We start from the raw sequence: 13,565 nt of genomic DNA on the forward strand, positions 1-13,565 counted from the left end.
GGGGAGAATTAGAGGGGAGAGGGGAGGACTGGAGAAGTTGAGTGTTGGATGGGATGCGGCTGTGGCTGCGGAGGGCGGGCGGGTCTTTCTCCCTCGAGGGCCAGCAGGGGGACTCGGAGCGTGGGCCAGGCCACCTAGAGACTCAGGAGGAGACCTCGACCCTCGACTTTGTGCGACGGCTCCCAGCGACGGGACGTGAGTAAAGGAGTGTCAGGATCAGAGTTTTATTTGTAAGAACATAAAGTAATAAAGCCATCAGTCCGGCCTCCGTGCGGAACGTGGCTTGGAGGCCGCAATCGAGAAAACAGCAAGGCCGGCCTGGAGGCTGCTGCGTGGAGTCAGCAGGGAGGACACGGAGGGGGGAGGGGTCCCTCCCTCAAGGGAGACACCGGACGTGGGGAGGGGCACAGAGAGCTGCCCCTTCCTACTGTTCCGAGGCCAGCGGCCTAAGCCCAGCAACAGGCCTCCACCCTGGAAGCAGCAACAGGTCCGCTCCCCCCCGCAGCCCTGGACCAGCCTCAGCGGCCGCTCAGTGGCACCCGGCACCACCACCTCTGTCCTGCAGCCCCGCCAGGGGCAGCTTCTCCCCGGAGCTCCCGTAGCAGCGGCACACGATGGCCTGCTCAACGCCCGGGCCCAGGAGCTTCGGGGTCCGCCCCCCCCGCCCCCCGCGCTCTGCTAGCCGCCCCCTTCTCCTCCCTGCCCCGGCTGGAGAAGGTAGCTGCTCCTGGCTCTCCGTCACCTCCGTGCTGTCCCTTTGCCTTCTCAGCCTTGTGACATCCATTCAGATTCTTTATATTAAATGCTTCCAGTTAAAATACCTACTGTGGTTGGGGCGCCCGGTGGCTCAGTGGGTTAAGCATCCGACCCTTGATTTCAGCTCAGGCCATGATCTCAGCGCTGTAGGGTCGAGCTCTGCTTCTGGCTCTGTACTGGGCGTGGAGCCTGCTTGAGATTCTCTGTCTCTCTCTCTCTCTCTCTCTCCCTTTGCCCCTCCCCCTGCTCTCTCTTTCTTAAATTAATAAACAAATAAATACAAATAAAAATGAAAAAAAATTAAAAGTAAGCTGTGTGTTTTTCCTTACTGGGCTCTGACTGATAACGTGTAGAAGCTAACAGCAGGAAGTCTCAATCCCATATAGGCGACGAGCGGAATTGCAGATCAAGGATGGCCTACGTACGTGTTTCCGACTTGGTGCCTTTCCCCAAAATGCAGAATCCTGGAAGGGAAACCGGGTTAGGGAAGGGCTGGGAGACAGGATCTGCTCGGGATCTGCCGAGCTGTGTTTAAGGGACACCCCGGCAGCGCGTCTAAGTGGAGATATCCAGCGGGAAGTGGGTGACGTGGGTCTAGAACTTCACAGGAGGAGTTCTAGGGACAGAGATCTTCAGGGTTCTCAGTAAACAGACCGGTAGTCCCCAAAGTCAGGAATGAGAGCCTTCAGACACCTTATTGCAGCCTTCCTCCCCCTCTACAGCCTGCATGAATTCCTCCGAATAACCCTGTACGGTTATTTCTTCTCTAAACAACCGAACAACGTTTTCTTTTCATCTCAGCACCTTTAAATGTTAACACCCGCGATCTAATTTCGCTAAATCAGAATGTGTTTCTGAGTTCTGTGCTTCGTTCGGAGCCCTGCCATCTTTCTGCGACTCTCTCGCTTGTGAAGAGCATTTTAGACTGTTTGCTTGAAATTAAATCCAGGATTCTGAGGTCAAATCGCAATAATTGTTGTTTCGTACTGAGATGGGGTCTTTGCTCCAAGACTTAAAAGATCTTGTTAAATTTGAAACTGCTCTTGAATTTTCCAGAAAGAAGTTTACGGTAATGGAAGAGGAAATGGGGTCAGCCAGCCCTTAAAATGAAGAACCACACTGGGACTGTAGGTTTAAATTGAAAGTGGGTCGGTTAATTGTTTAGCACTTACGCAACACTTAATTCCACGGCGGGTTCCATTTCTGTGTCACCCTCTGTCACATAGTCACAGAATTAGTTATTGTCACGTGCTTTAATGGAAACAGAAAGAGTAAATATCATGCTCACAGCCCCACAGTCACTGGAATGCTGCGATTTGTGCTTCCCAAATTTTCAGATGACTTCACATACCTGAGATGAGAGTTCATTTGCATTTTTATTTCTTGGTAAAAACTGAAGCTAAGAAGTAACTATATTACTGACAAATCCTGTTAGGTTGGGTGACTGCTTCGGGACACAGGCCCCGCCTTCCTCGACCCGTCTGCTCTTCCCCACAGTGGCTGAGGAGTCTGCTGGGTGAATTAAATTATAAGGCTCTTGCAATTTTGCAGTAAAACCAGTTTCCCAGGACGAGACAAGCTACGCTCTCTAGGGTGTGGGTTTACTACTGTGCCCCAGGATGGAGGATGTTTCCTATTTTATTTACTCTTGGAACTACAATTTTCACTTGTTCTTGGTGCCTTTTGGGGCTTGAAAAAGAGACGATTTATTCTACTTTTCTCCAGGGGCCTTGACACTCACCTACTGCATTCCCTTCTGAGGTTATGAAATGCAGTTTCAAGTTTTTAATGGGTTTCATTTGTTTTGTTTCATTCTATTTTACAATAAAGGGGGGCTTTTTTGTTGTTGTTGTTGTTCTGTTTTTTGAGTTAAGCCGTTGTCAAGGTCGAGGCTGTCAGACTTTGGAGGGCCGGAGTCTTCCTCTCTAGAGATTGACGTCCGGTTCTTGGTAATGCCCAGACCTTGCCACCAACCATTTCTCGTAGAATAAGGCAGGGTCCCGAGGCCTGCGGGTCATGTGCCAACCTTTCAGTTCAAGGCATTCCTCCTTTCTGTCTGTCAATCATGAATCCACCAAAATAAGTGAACAGAGCTATTCCCTGACCTGGGACACTCCATTATGTCGCCATCTTTAAATTGCTTTGAAAGCATTAAGAATGGCCGCATCTGAAGGCCTGAAAACCGTAGTATTGCATTCAGGGCCAGCCATTTCGGAAGGCACTTAGCATGCTAACTGATGAGAGTTTTGGTCTGTGCTCCTAGCCCCTCTTCCCCTTTATCCATTTCCCATTTGCACTTGCACAATTACGTTGTGAGCCAGCTGTGTTATGCTCGGCTTTCGCAGACTAGTGAGAAACTCCGATGGATAGGAATTCCACAGGACACGTAGAGGACACGGGGCATCTCACATCCTTATTCCTTTAAATCAAGTGGGTTGAGCCTACTTTCCGAGGCTTTGAAGAAATCCAAGATTGCTCAAGCTCCCTGGGGTTTCCCCTGCCTTGGGATACACCAGAACCCTTGGCACCTGGCACACATCACTCTACGCCTGGGAGCTACCATGGTCATTAGCATCTTCCTTATCATTATTCCAAAACGTGCCAACACAAAGCGTGGCAGCTTGCTGAAGTGTACATTCCCCACACTCACACCAGAGCATGTGAGGACCTGGGGAGCTGCGTGGTGATAAACCCTCCAGATGATTCTGAAGCTGGTATCCACGGCCACTTTGAGAAAGGGTGATTTTTGACCTTTCTGATCTAGAAGCTCGAACAAGAAGCATTTCTCTGGCTCCAAAGGCAGTTTTGGACTCGTATGAATGCGTTTGTGGAGTGCCCGGCTGGCTCAGTCGGTAAAGCACGGGACTCTTGATCTCGGGGTCATGAGCTTGAGCCCCACACTGGGTCTGGAGCCTACTTTAAAAAAATTAATAAAATATTTAAAATAAATGAATAAATGCATCTGAGTTTGCAAATCTAGAAATTCTTCACATAAAATTAAGGAGGCTGTGTGGCACGTGGGTGGCTCAGTCAATTAAGCATCTGCTTTCAGCTCAGGTCCTGACCCCGGGGGTCCTGGGATCAAGCCCGGCATTGGGCTCCCTGCTCAGGGGGGCGTCTGCTTGTTCCTCCCTCCTACCCATTTCTGCTCACGCTCTCGCTCTCTCGCTCTCTTTCTTGCTCTCTCTCAAATGAATAAACAAAATATTTTTTAAAAAAAATAATAAAGCTGTAAAACAAATAATATTCCTGACCTTAATGGCTCTACTCTCTCAACAGTGACACTTACTTCTCAATAGGCAATTTTCTGGCCAGAACTGTCTGCTCATTTCTATTCTTGGCATAAAACCTGAAAAAGACCTTATGGTACACAACCCATGAAATAGGAACAGATTCACGCACGTGTCTGAATTGCTGCTACCGGAGTTCTGACCTACTACATTTTCTACCCCAGATTTTTCTTCCTTGGTCATCAATATTTGCTTGTTTCTTTTATTTTAACTACTGTGTGCTCGATGGGGATGATATCACTGCCTCCTTCCAGCAAAATTGGAGGGAGAAGAAAAATTGAATTTTTATTAATATAGCCCAGATATAAATGCAGTACATAAAGGGATATTCAGTGTATCTGTGCTGCTACAGTTTCATGGAGAAGGGTCAATTAGGGAAGGATGTCTACAAAGTTTCCTCAAAAAGAAAAAGGAAGAAAAGTTTGAGAAATACTGCTTCACTTGAATTCAATCTTAGTTTCCTAATTTTTAAAATAAACAACTTTTATGGAGCCCCTGGGTGGCTTGGCCGGCAAAGCGCCTGCCTTCGTTTCAGGTCATGGTCTCACGGTCCTGGAATCGAGTTCTGCATCAGGCTCCCTGCTCAGCAGGGCATCTGCTTCTCCCTCTCCTTCTGCCCCTCCCTCTGCTGGTGTTCCCTCTCCCTCTCTAACAAATAAATGAAATCTCTAAAAAGAATGATATAAATAAACAAATTTTAAATTTTGGAAACAGAGAAGAAACTACTTTCTAAGAATCCTACCTGTAGCCGTATCAAACACATGGTTGGCACTCGGTGTTGCAGGGGGTAGTCTGAGCCCTTTATATGTATTAACTCCTCCAACAGGGTCAACCATCCATGACCACATTAAACCCAACAACGGTTTAACAGATGAGGAAGCTGAGGGACAGAGGCATAAGGAACTCGCCAGGATGAGACAACTAATAAATGGCAGTATGAGGGTCAAAACCCAGGGCGCTTGGCCTCAGAATCTGTTACTAGAGCCACACTGTGTTTTCTGGCCTCTCTTTGGACATACAGCCTTCCAATCTTTCCATGGGTGTGTGCACACCTCAGCTCAGGGCCTGACCCCGGGGTCCCGGAATCGAATCCCATGTCGGGCTCCCTGCATGGTGTCTGCTTCTCCCTCTGCCTGGGTCTCTGCCTCTCTCTCTGTGTGTGTGTCTCATGAATAAAAAACGAAAATCTTAAAAATAAAAAAAAGAAAGAAAGAAAGATAAAAAGAAAGCAATCAAACCCAGCAGAGCCGGGAAAAGCTCTTTTACTTCCCTATTCACAGTAACTCAGATAGAGGACTTGCTCTAGCAAGAGGGCTATCCCTACTGATAACTGTGCTGTGGTAGGAACCAGGCGTGGTAGCGGGGAGGGACCCAGCAAGGGCCGTTTGATCAAAGTCCTCTGGGTCTTGTGGTTTCTGAAGGACCCAGTGCGCATTTGCTCCTTTATCTTCCAGTGAGTTGCATTCCTTCCCTTTGAAGTCCCAGACCCCTGTCCTGTGTTCCTCAGTTCGAACTCCCATAGATACTTCATTTTGCCTGTCTTTGGAATTTCCACAACTGTGTGGATTCCACAAACTCAGAAATTTAAGTGAGTAATTTAATTTAAAAATTAAATTGATTTTCTCCTGTTGATCTGTCATGGGTCAGTGTCAGTTTGATTCCTCTTCTAGCTGGAAGGACCTTGAACGGCAGAGAGAGTTTCTTCCTCCCAACATCAGTGAACCACACAAGAGGTTCGAGGATCCAAGATGGAAGATTCTATTCATCTTCAGACATTTGATGTCCCTCAAAGTTTAACCCCAGTGCAGGTGGAGGCCTACAATGCTACAGCCACTCTGGAAAATCTTCTGAAAGTTTCTACTGCACTTCTACACGTGAATATCTTACAACCAGAAAATTTCACTCTTGGCATATACTTACCCAAAATGTAAGTAGGAAAGACAGAAGAAAAGTTCAAGTGGAATTATTTGCAATGGACAAAAGTTGGACTCCACGGACTGCAGAAGAGATACATAAAATCTGGTATAGCAACATAATGGGATACCATACAGCAATACAGAGGAGCAGACTATTGTCACATGCAAAAGCATGGGTGAGTCCCAGAGCCATAATGTGGGGTGAAGCAGCCAGACCCAGAGGGTGTGTACATACAACCCCATTTTTCTGACGTTCAAAAGGGCGAACTAATGTACTAGCATCAGAGTAGTGGCTCTCTTTGAGGAAGGGAAGGAAATGGTAATTGGCAGGCACTTGAGAGGGTTTCTGGGTATCGGCAAAGTTTTAGTTCTTCACGCGGGGCACGATTTCACAGGTATATTCACTTTAGGGTTATTAATTGAGCTTATAATCCACACACTTTTCTACACGTATGTTACTCTTAAACATAACATACTCGTCCAGATTTCTACAGAACGAATAGACTAAAATCTCCAGCAAATATGGTTTTCTAGGACCCTCTCCCCTCCGAGCTGCTTCCTCATTCCCACCTGCGCACCATCCTCTTAGAGAATGTTCCAATCTCCAGGCTTGCCTTCTCCTTGCTGCCCCAGCTGGTGGCAACTGAGTCACTGCCTGCCGTTATGGTCGGCCTCGCACACCTGTTACACACACGCTTCCTCCCAGCCCTGAATCACCCAACGGCGTGAGAAGTCATCTTAGTTGAGAAATATGATAGGAACAGCTGGAATCTGGCCACATTGATCTTCTTTTCCTAGAAGGATTCTGCTGTGCCCAAACAACGCACCCAACACAGTTAGGGGAAAGCAGAACTATAATTACTACTAAGAGTGCCATCTGGTGTATTTTTTGCCAAGTGGCACCAACATCTCCGCTAAGAGCTCTGGAACTTAAAGCCTTTCCCTAAAGAATATCATACATCTCTGTCTTTGGATTTAACCTTTGACAAAGTCCTAAGAATTCCCATTATATTGAGAAATATAGAATAACTACTTAATAATGGACCTTGGTCTGTTGTTGTTGTTGTTGTTGTTGTTTTTTCTGTCATCCCAATCAAGCTATGTTTGGGGATTTTCCACTATGGAAACTGTAGGAAAACAAATATTGGATTTCCCAGACTCTCTTTACCTCAGGCATCACGTGACCTAGGGGCCACCGGTTAGAAGCACCTGTCACCTGAGCTTAGAATTGGAAGCTCAGGGGTTACCTGGGGGGCTCAGTCAGTGAAGCAGCTGCCTTCAGCTCGGGTCATGATCTCAGGGTCCCGGGATCGTGTAGGGCTCCCTGCTCAGTGGGGAGTCTGCTTCTCCCTCTCCCTCTGCCCATTCCCTGCCCCATTCATGCTCTCTCTCTCTCAAGTAAATAAATAAAATCTTTAAAAATGAGGAAAGAAAAGAAATAGATGCTCAGAAGAGAAAAAGCTGAGACTGCCATTTCCGTTCTCACGACTGTCTCCCATCTAAAGACAGCAATGGCAGCGATTCCAGCAGCAAGCGCAAAAACTAAAAGATACGAGAATTTGCCCTACTTGCAGGCTAATAGATTCGTCTGCCACAGTTCCATGGATGCAGCTAGGAGACACTACGTTGGTCAGAGACAATGGACTCTATCAGAGCATGGCACATCAGCAGCGTGAATATCAGCATATAAACGAGTTCCCCGTGGCCCTAATTCTTGTGGGAGCAAAGCAGATGGGCCAAAGAGATGCCTGGGCACACAGGAGAACACACTGGATCTTTTATAATGGGCAGTAGTCACGTCTACCCCTTTGCTCTGCAGGGAAATACAATCTTTACCTTCCAAGGCCTCTGCTGTGCAAGCATTCTTTTCTAATTTTTATTTCTATTCAGTTAATTAGCATATAGTGTATTATTAGTTTCAGAGGTAGAGTTCAGTGATTCATCAGTTGGATATAACACCCCGTGCTCATGACATCATCTTGCCAGACACGTCTCCAAAGGCAAGGGAAACGAACGCAAAAAAGAACTATTGGGACTTCATCAAGATAAAAAGCTTATTTCGCACAGCCAAGGAAACAGTCAACGCAACCAAAAGTCAACACCCCACAGAATGGGAGACGATATCTGCAAATGTCTTATAAGATAAAGGGCTGGTATCCGAGATCTATAAAGAGCTTATCAAACTCGACACCCAAAGGACAAATGATCCTGTCAAGAAATGGGCGGAAGACACGAACAGAAATTTATTCAAAGAAGACCTACAAATGGCCAACAGACATACGCAAGCACCCTTGACGGATGGTCTGGAACAAGGGCGGCCAATGGAGAAACGTGTCCTAGCACAGGGTTGACGACCGGTGTTGATGAAATCGGAGGTGTTAATTGCGGTGACTCAACTGAACAATGGTGCCAGTGGTGTCTCCACCAGACCAGTTCTGCAGCATTATCTCCAGCATGGCCCCGGCTGCGTCGGCTACACACCTGGTTCTTGGACCCATCTGGAGTTAGTCAGCTCTGGCGGATATTTTCTTGGCTTCTTTCACTCACACCTGCCTACCCTGACTAACACACTGAAGAAGCCATGACTTTTCATTGGAAAATGCCTACACGTGCCCAACTCTTGCCCTTTGTTTCGGTTGGTTCCTTTAGTCTCTTAGATATTAGGTAAACCATCTACCCATCCACCAAAGCCAGGTGTGAGATCTCTCCGGAGTCCAGTCTTAAAGGGAAATGAAGTGGGATTTGTACGGCCCGAAGATCCTGCTCCTGAGGTAAGATCCCCTGGTCGTACGCGTTCTGAACGTAGGATCCCCGGCCTGCAGGTTTCTAGGACCTGGAGATTTTGTCTTAATCTAGGATGTAAAGAGACGCAGCCTCATGAGGCCCGCTGATGAGTCTATGCATGTGTTGATGTGTACTCCCCAGCAGAGCTCCCTAGGATAGTGTCTCACAGTTCTTGCCTTGTGATTCCTGGATGGCTGGATAATGACCAAGTTTTCACGTGTCTTGGTTAGTCTATGCTTCCTTTGCTGAGAATCATTAAAAAAAAAAAAAAAAAAAAAAGTGATGCCTGAAGGATTGTCTCCCAAACAGTTCGTAACTGGACATTGGTTTTCTTACCCAAAAATGTTACAGTTTTTGCATTGTCCTGATAGTAAAAAATACTTTTCCAGCAGGTTCCCGAGATGGACCGTACATACTGCGTCATCTTGCCCCTGCGGTCTGCTGCCTTGATGATATTTGAACTGCACATTTCAAGTTAATCGCATATCAAGTTATTCGCCCTCTTGTGGGGACTCCTAAACTGCTGGAGCAGGGAGGGGCTTACGGGGCCGTCTTCCGGTTTACTGCTCAGTTTTAAAAGAAGGACGGAAATCTCACATGCTATATACGTTTTAATGCCTTTTGTTTCCTTTAAAAACATGCCATTTGTTAAATTTATTTTGAAGCAGTGAAGTGATCCTTGCTTATTTTTTTTATTGGAAAATAAAAGAACCTGTTTTTAAAAAGTCATCCCAACAGTATTGGCTATCCATGCCTACAAGCATTTTTTTTTCCAGACGCTCATTTCTGCGTGTGTATTTTTACATGCTTTAAATAAAAGTATATATTTCACTTACTTGTTGGTAATTTCTCCACTCAGCTGCCTGTTATTACTTCTTTTTCTTAACATGCTCACCGCTTCTAAAGATGACCCCCTTCTTTCCCGAGTGGTGAGGAAGGTTAATGCTTTTATGAAGCAGTTTTCAGATTTTTTTAAAAAATTGTATTTATTTAGTTAGTTTTCAGATTTTAAGGTGCTTACAAATTTATTTCTCATTTTCATGTACAGAGTCATACACACGTTCGGATGGGAAGGTAAGGAGTATAATGCATGTGGCTGCGAGGAAATGTAAAGTCAGGCTTACGTGTCCGAAATGATGTAAGTGAACGCTGGGCTGGAACTTCTAGACCAACATGGCACTAATGTGCCCCAGAACTATGCGTCTGCAGGAAGAGAAAAGAATACAAGCATTCCTACTGGGAAATGGACCAGTCATGCAGGATCAGGGTGATAGACGTCCCTGAAAAGTGTCGAGACCAGCACTATTTAAAATAACAAAGCTATCTAATCTTTGTTGAGTGTTCACTCAGTGCCAGGAACCTGCCTTAAATGCACTGCAGTATTTAATCACCCTCAAACATTAAACCAGGTATTATCACCACTTGAGGCTTAGAGAAGTTGAGTGGCTTATCTTAAAGCGCTTGCAAGTGACCCAGCAGGACTCTTATGGCATCTGCCGCAGTGCTGGCGCTTAAAAGTCACCCCGTGGCAACCTGTGGAGCTGACCCAGTTGGGTGTAAAAATTATATTGTAAGAAGTTATGTTGTATATTTAAAGGGGCCCCTGGGTGGTTCAGTCGGGCAAGCGTCTGACTCTTGGTCTCCGTTCAGGTTGTGATCTCAGGGTCATGAGATTGGGTCCCTCCTCTTAGTGCAGAGTCTGCTTGTCCCTGTTGCTCCCCCGTCACAAATGGTCTCCTGTGCCCCAAAGCCTGGGGTGACAGGGGAAAAAGGATCCTCTTGTCATAAGGAGGCTGCTGTGGGAGGCAGATGTGAATACTAGACACACACAGAGAGGCAGAGACACAGGCAGAGGGAGATGCAGGCTCCATGCAGGGACCCCGACGCCAGACTCGATCCCAGGACCCTGGGGTCACGCCTTGAGCCAAAGGCAGGCGCTCAACCGCTGAGCTACCAAGGCGGCCCTTAAATTTGTGCTCTTATACAAGTAATAGATGTTCTTTGCAGAAATGTTGGGGAAAACGGGAAAAATAACACAGAAAAATTACAGAGGGGGGAAATAAAGATCACACACAAGTCCGTTCCCCACCCACCGTCCAAGTGCTTCTGGAATTGAAATCGTCCCGCGGGCACCGGCGTCGTGGTAGGGACGTGATTCCTCCTGCGCGGCCTCCTTTAGGCTGAGTCAGTACAGACGTAATCAAGCCAAATCAGAGCTTAAGGAAGCACCTGCTGAAAGATGCCTGTGTCTCCTGAGCGCGGCCCGCGCCGCCGACATCTCCTTTTGGCTCCGCCATCGGGGCTGGAAGAGTAACCAGGGCTTCTAAGCAGAGCGCAGCGTCGTCTAGGAAAGGGAGCTCGGGTGTCTGCACGCTGGATGGCCCCGAAGTGCCGAGACAGACCCTGTCCTCTTCTACCCACCTCCCAGCGCCTCCCTCCTATCACCGTGGCTAATGAACTCGGGGTCACCCAGGGGTGTCTCTCCGCTGACTCTGCCCGTCTCGCTGGCTAATCAGGAAACCTCTCCTACGACCAGCTGTGATGAGAACTTTGCACCGGGGCCACAGGAGCTGATGACCATGCCGAGCACCAGAGCAGCGAATCCTGACAAACTCCCCGTGAGGTAGTATGACTATCCCTGGCCTTGGTTTCTGTTTTGGTTTTTTCTTTTCTTTTCTTTTTTTTTTAAGATTTTATTTATTTATTCATGAGAGACTCAGAGACAGAGAGGCAGAGACACAGGCAGAGGGAGAAACAGGCTCCTTGCGGGGACCCCGATGTGGGACTCGATTCCAGGACCCCGGGGTCACGCCCTGGGCTGAAGGCCATGCTAAACCGCTGGGCCACCCAGGCTGCGCCCCCCTTTTTTTTTTTTAAGATTTTGTTTATTTATTTGAGAATTAGAGAGAAAGAGAGAGAGATCCTGAGCTGGGGGGGTGGGAGACAGAAACAATCTCAAGCAGACTCAGTGCAGAGCCTGACATGGGGCTCGATCTCACAACCCTGAGATCATGACCTGAGCTCAAATCAAGGGTCAGATACGCAACCAACTTAGCCCCCCAGGCATCCCTTAGGATCCTTGTCTTATAGATGGGAAAACTGAGATTCAGAGGAGTTCACTAAACAGCTCAAAGGTCGCAGAGCTGCAACCTGTGGAACCCAGATTCAAACCCAAGGCTGTCTCACTCCAAACGCCTGCTCTTAACCGATGTAGGTAGCAGACTCTCTAGTAAATAGACTCACTTCCTACAGACGTGGCACATGTTCTAACGGCCCACGTAGGAGGACAGCCCTGGACCAAGACCGTTGGAGGACGTCATTCACTCAGCCTTATGTCTCTAAATATCCCACCTTGAGACTAAAATCCACTGCTATAAGGTCAACAAGTGCTGTTTGGTCGAGTACAGATGCTGTCGAATGCTTTTCCTGTGTCCCAGAAGCACCTCGGCCTGATGGACTCTATCAAATCAAACCACTCGGTGTGGGGATGGCCACAGTGTATCCTTGACTCCAGACTTTCCATCCTTTCCTTGTGTCTCGGATGAATCGTGTGCGTCAAGGATGCAAATTCATGCATATTCTCCGGCTCCCACCAGCTTCTTAGTCTTGGAGACGTAGCAGGAGGTGGTGAGAGGCCCCTCGCTTGCTGACTTCATCCTGGTTTCTCTTTCCTTGGAGGGAATCTGGGTCCCCCGAGAATAGATCAGTGGAAAGAGTCTAGGAAGCCTTAGAGATTTATAGCAAAGAGAGGGGCCTGGTGTAGATGAGGAGCACAGCGTAATCCTAGAGGGATCGCCGTTTATAAGACATTAAGAATGAGGAAAAAAAATAATCAACATTGTGAAAACGACCCTTTTGGCGTTTTTGTGACACACACGCAGCGATGCTTTAGATCCTACTTCAAGTCTGGATGCGGGATGGATATTCCTTTGGATGTGAAAGTGTGCTGGGAGGTTAAGGAAGTCGTGGAACGTGATCGAGTTCGGCCTTCTTCCTCCAGAAGAGGAGTCCTCGCGGGAGCCCGTCCCGACTCCTTCAGGATCTTACTCTTCGCCTTCTCTTTTCCATAGTCGGTGGCTGGTGTCTTCCTCTTTCTACAGGCTCCTGCCCTCAGCCGCCCCTCCTCGCAGGCAGAAGCCGCCAGGCTCCGAGGACCCTCTGACTGCCAACCGGTCTCTTGCCATCCGTGGGGATACGGGTCCGTGGTTGGCACCACAGTCCTACCCCAACCCTCGCCCCGTCCCCTGGCCCACGGGCCCACTGCTCCCCCGGAAGCGTTCGCTCCTGCGGCTGCCCAGGGCCGTGGACATCGGTGGAGGCTCAGGCCTTGCTCACGCATGGTCCCTGAGGCTTTCACCCACTGTCTGGGTCTCGCTCATCACTCTTCAGCAGGGCACCCCCACGTCTACATTTCAAGGCTAATTCCGTGGGGTCATGAGGTTGGCACGTCCAGCTGGCTCTTCGCCACGTTACGCGGCCTGTATCATGGCCCGCCTCGGAGACCTTGGTGCGACCCCTCCTGTGCTTGGTGGGGCGCTACTCGCTCTCCCCACCTGGCTTCACTTACCCTGGGACTCTGACTCCATGAGCTACTCAAGCCGCTGGGGCCTGGAGGAGCGAATGGACTTGCCTTTGGAGCCCAAACCGTCCCCCAGTCTTTGCGATCAGTGACTCTGCCACCTAATCCTCCACTTCCACAAATTCACTCAGTCCTTTGTAGGACGTAACAGATGCCCCTCGTCTCTAGGCGGCACCTGAGTCCCACCCCGACCCTGATCTCTACTGCCCCGGGGTTTGCCCATTTGCAGTGCAGCCCCCA

The 13,565-nt window shown here is 48.3% G+C and overlaps 1 long non-coding RNA gene across 1 annotated transcript; it reads left to right on the top strand.

Moving 5' to 3' along the window:
- Positions 1–8,050: 8,050 nt before the first annotated feature.
- On the top strand, positions 8,051–9,581 carry LOC125753754 (uncharacterized). The gene is made up of 2 exons (XR_007406247.1): positions 8,051–8,733; positions 9,139–9,581. It is a non-coding gene; the product is annotated as an uncharacterized LOC125753754 (long non-coding RNA).
- Positions 9,582–13,565: the final 3,984 nt, after the last annotated feature.

The sequence above is a fragment of the Canis lupus genome, chromosome 26 (genome assembly GCF_003254725.2).
Source record: "Canis lupus dingo isolate Sandy chromosome 26, ASM325472v2, whole genome shotgun sequence".
NCBI classification, from domain to species: Eukaryota; Metazoa; Chordata; class Mammalia; order Carnivora; family Canidae; genus Canis; species Canis lupus.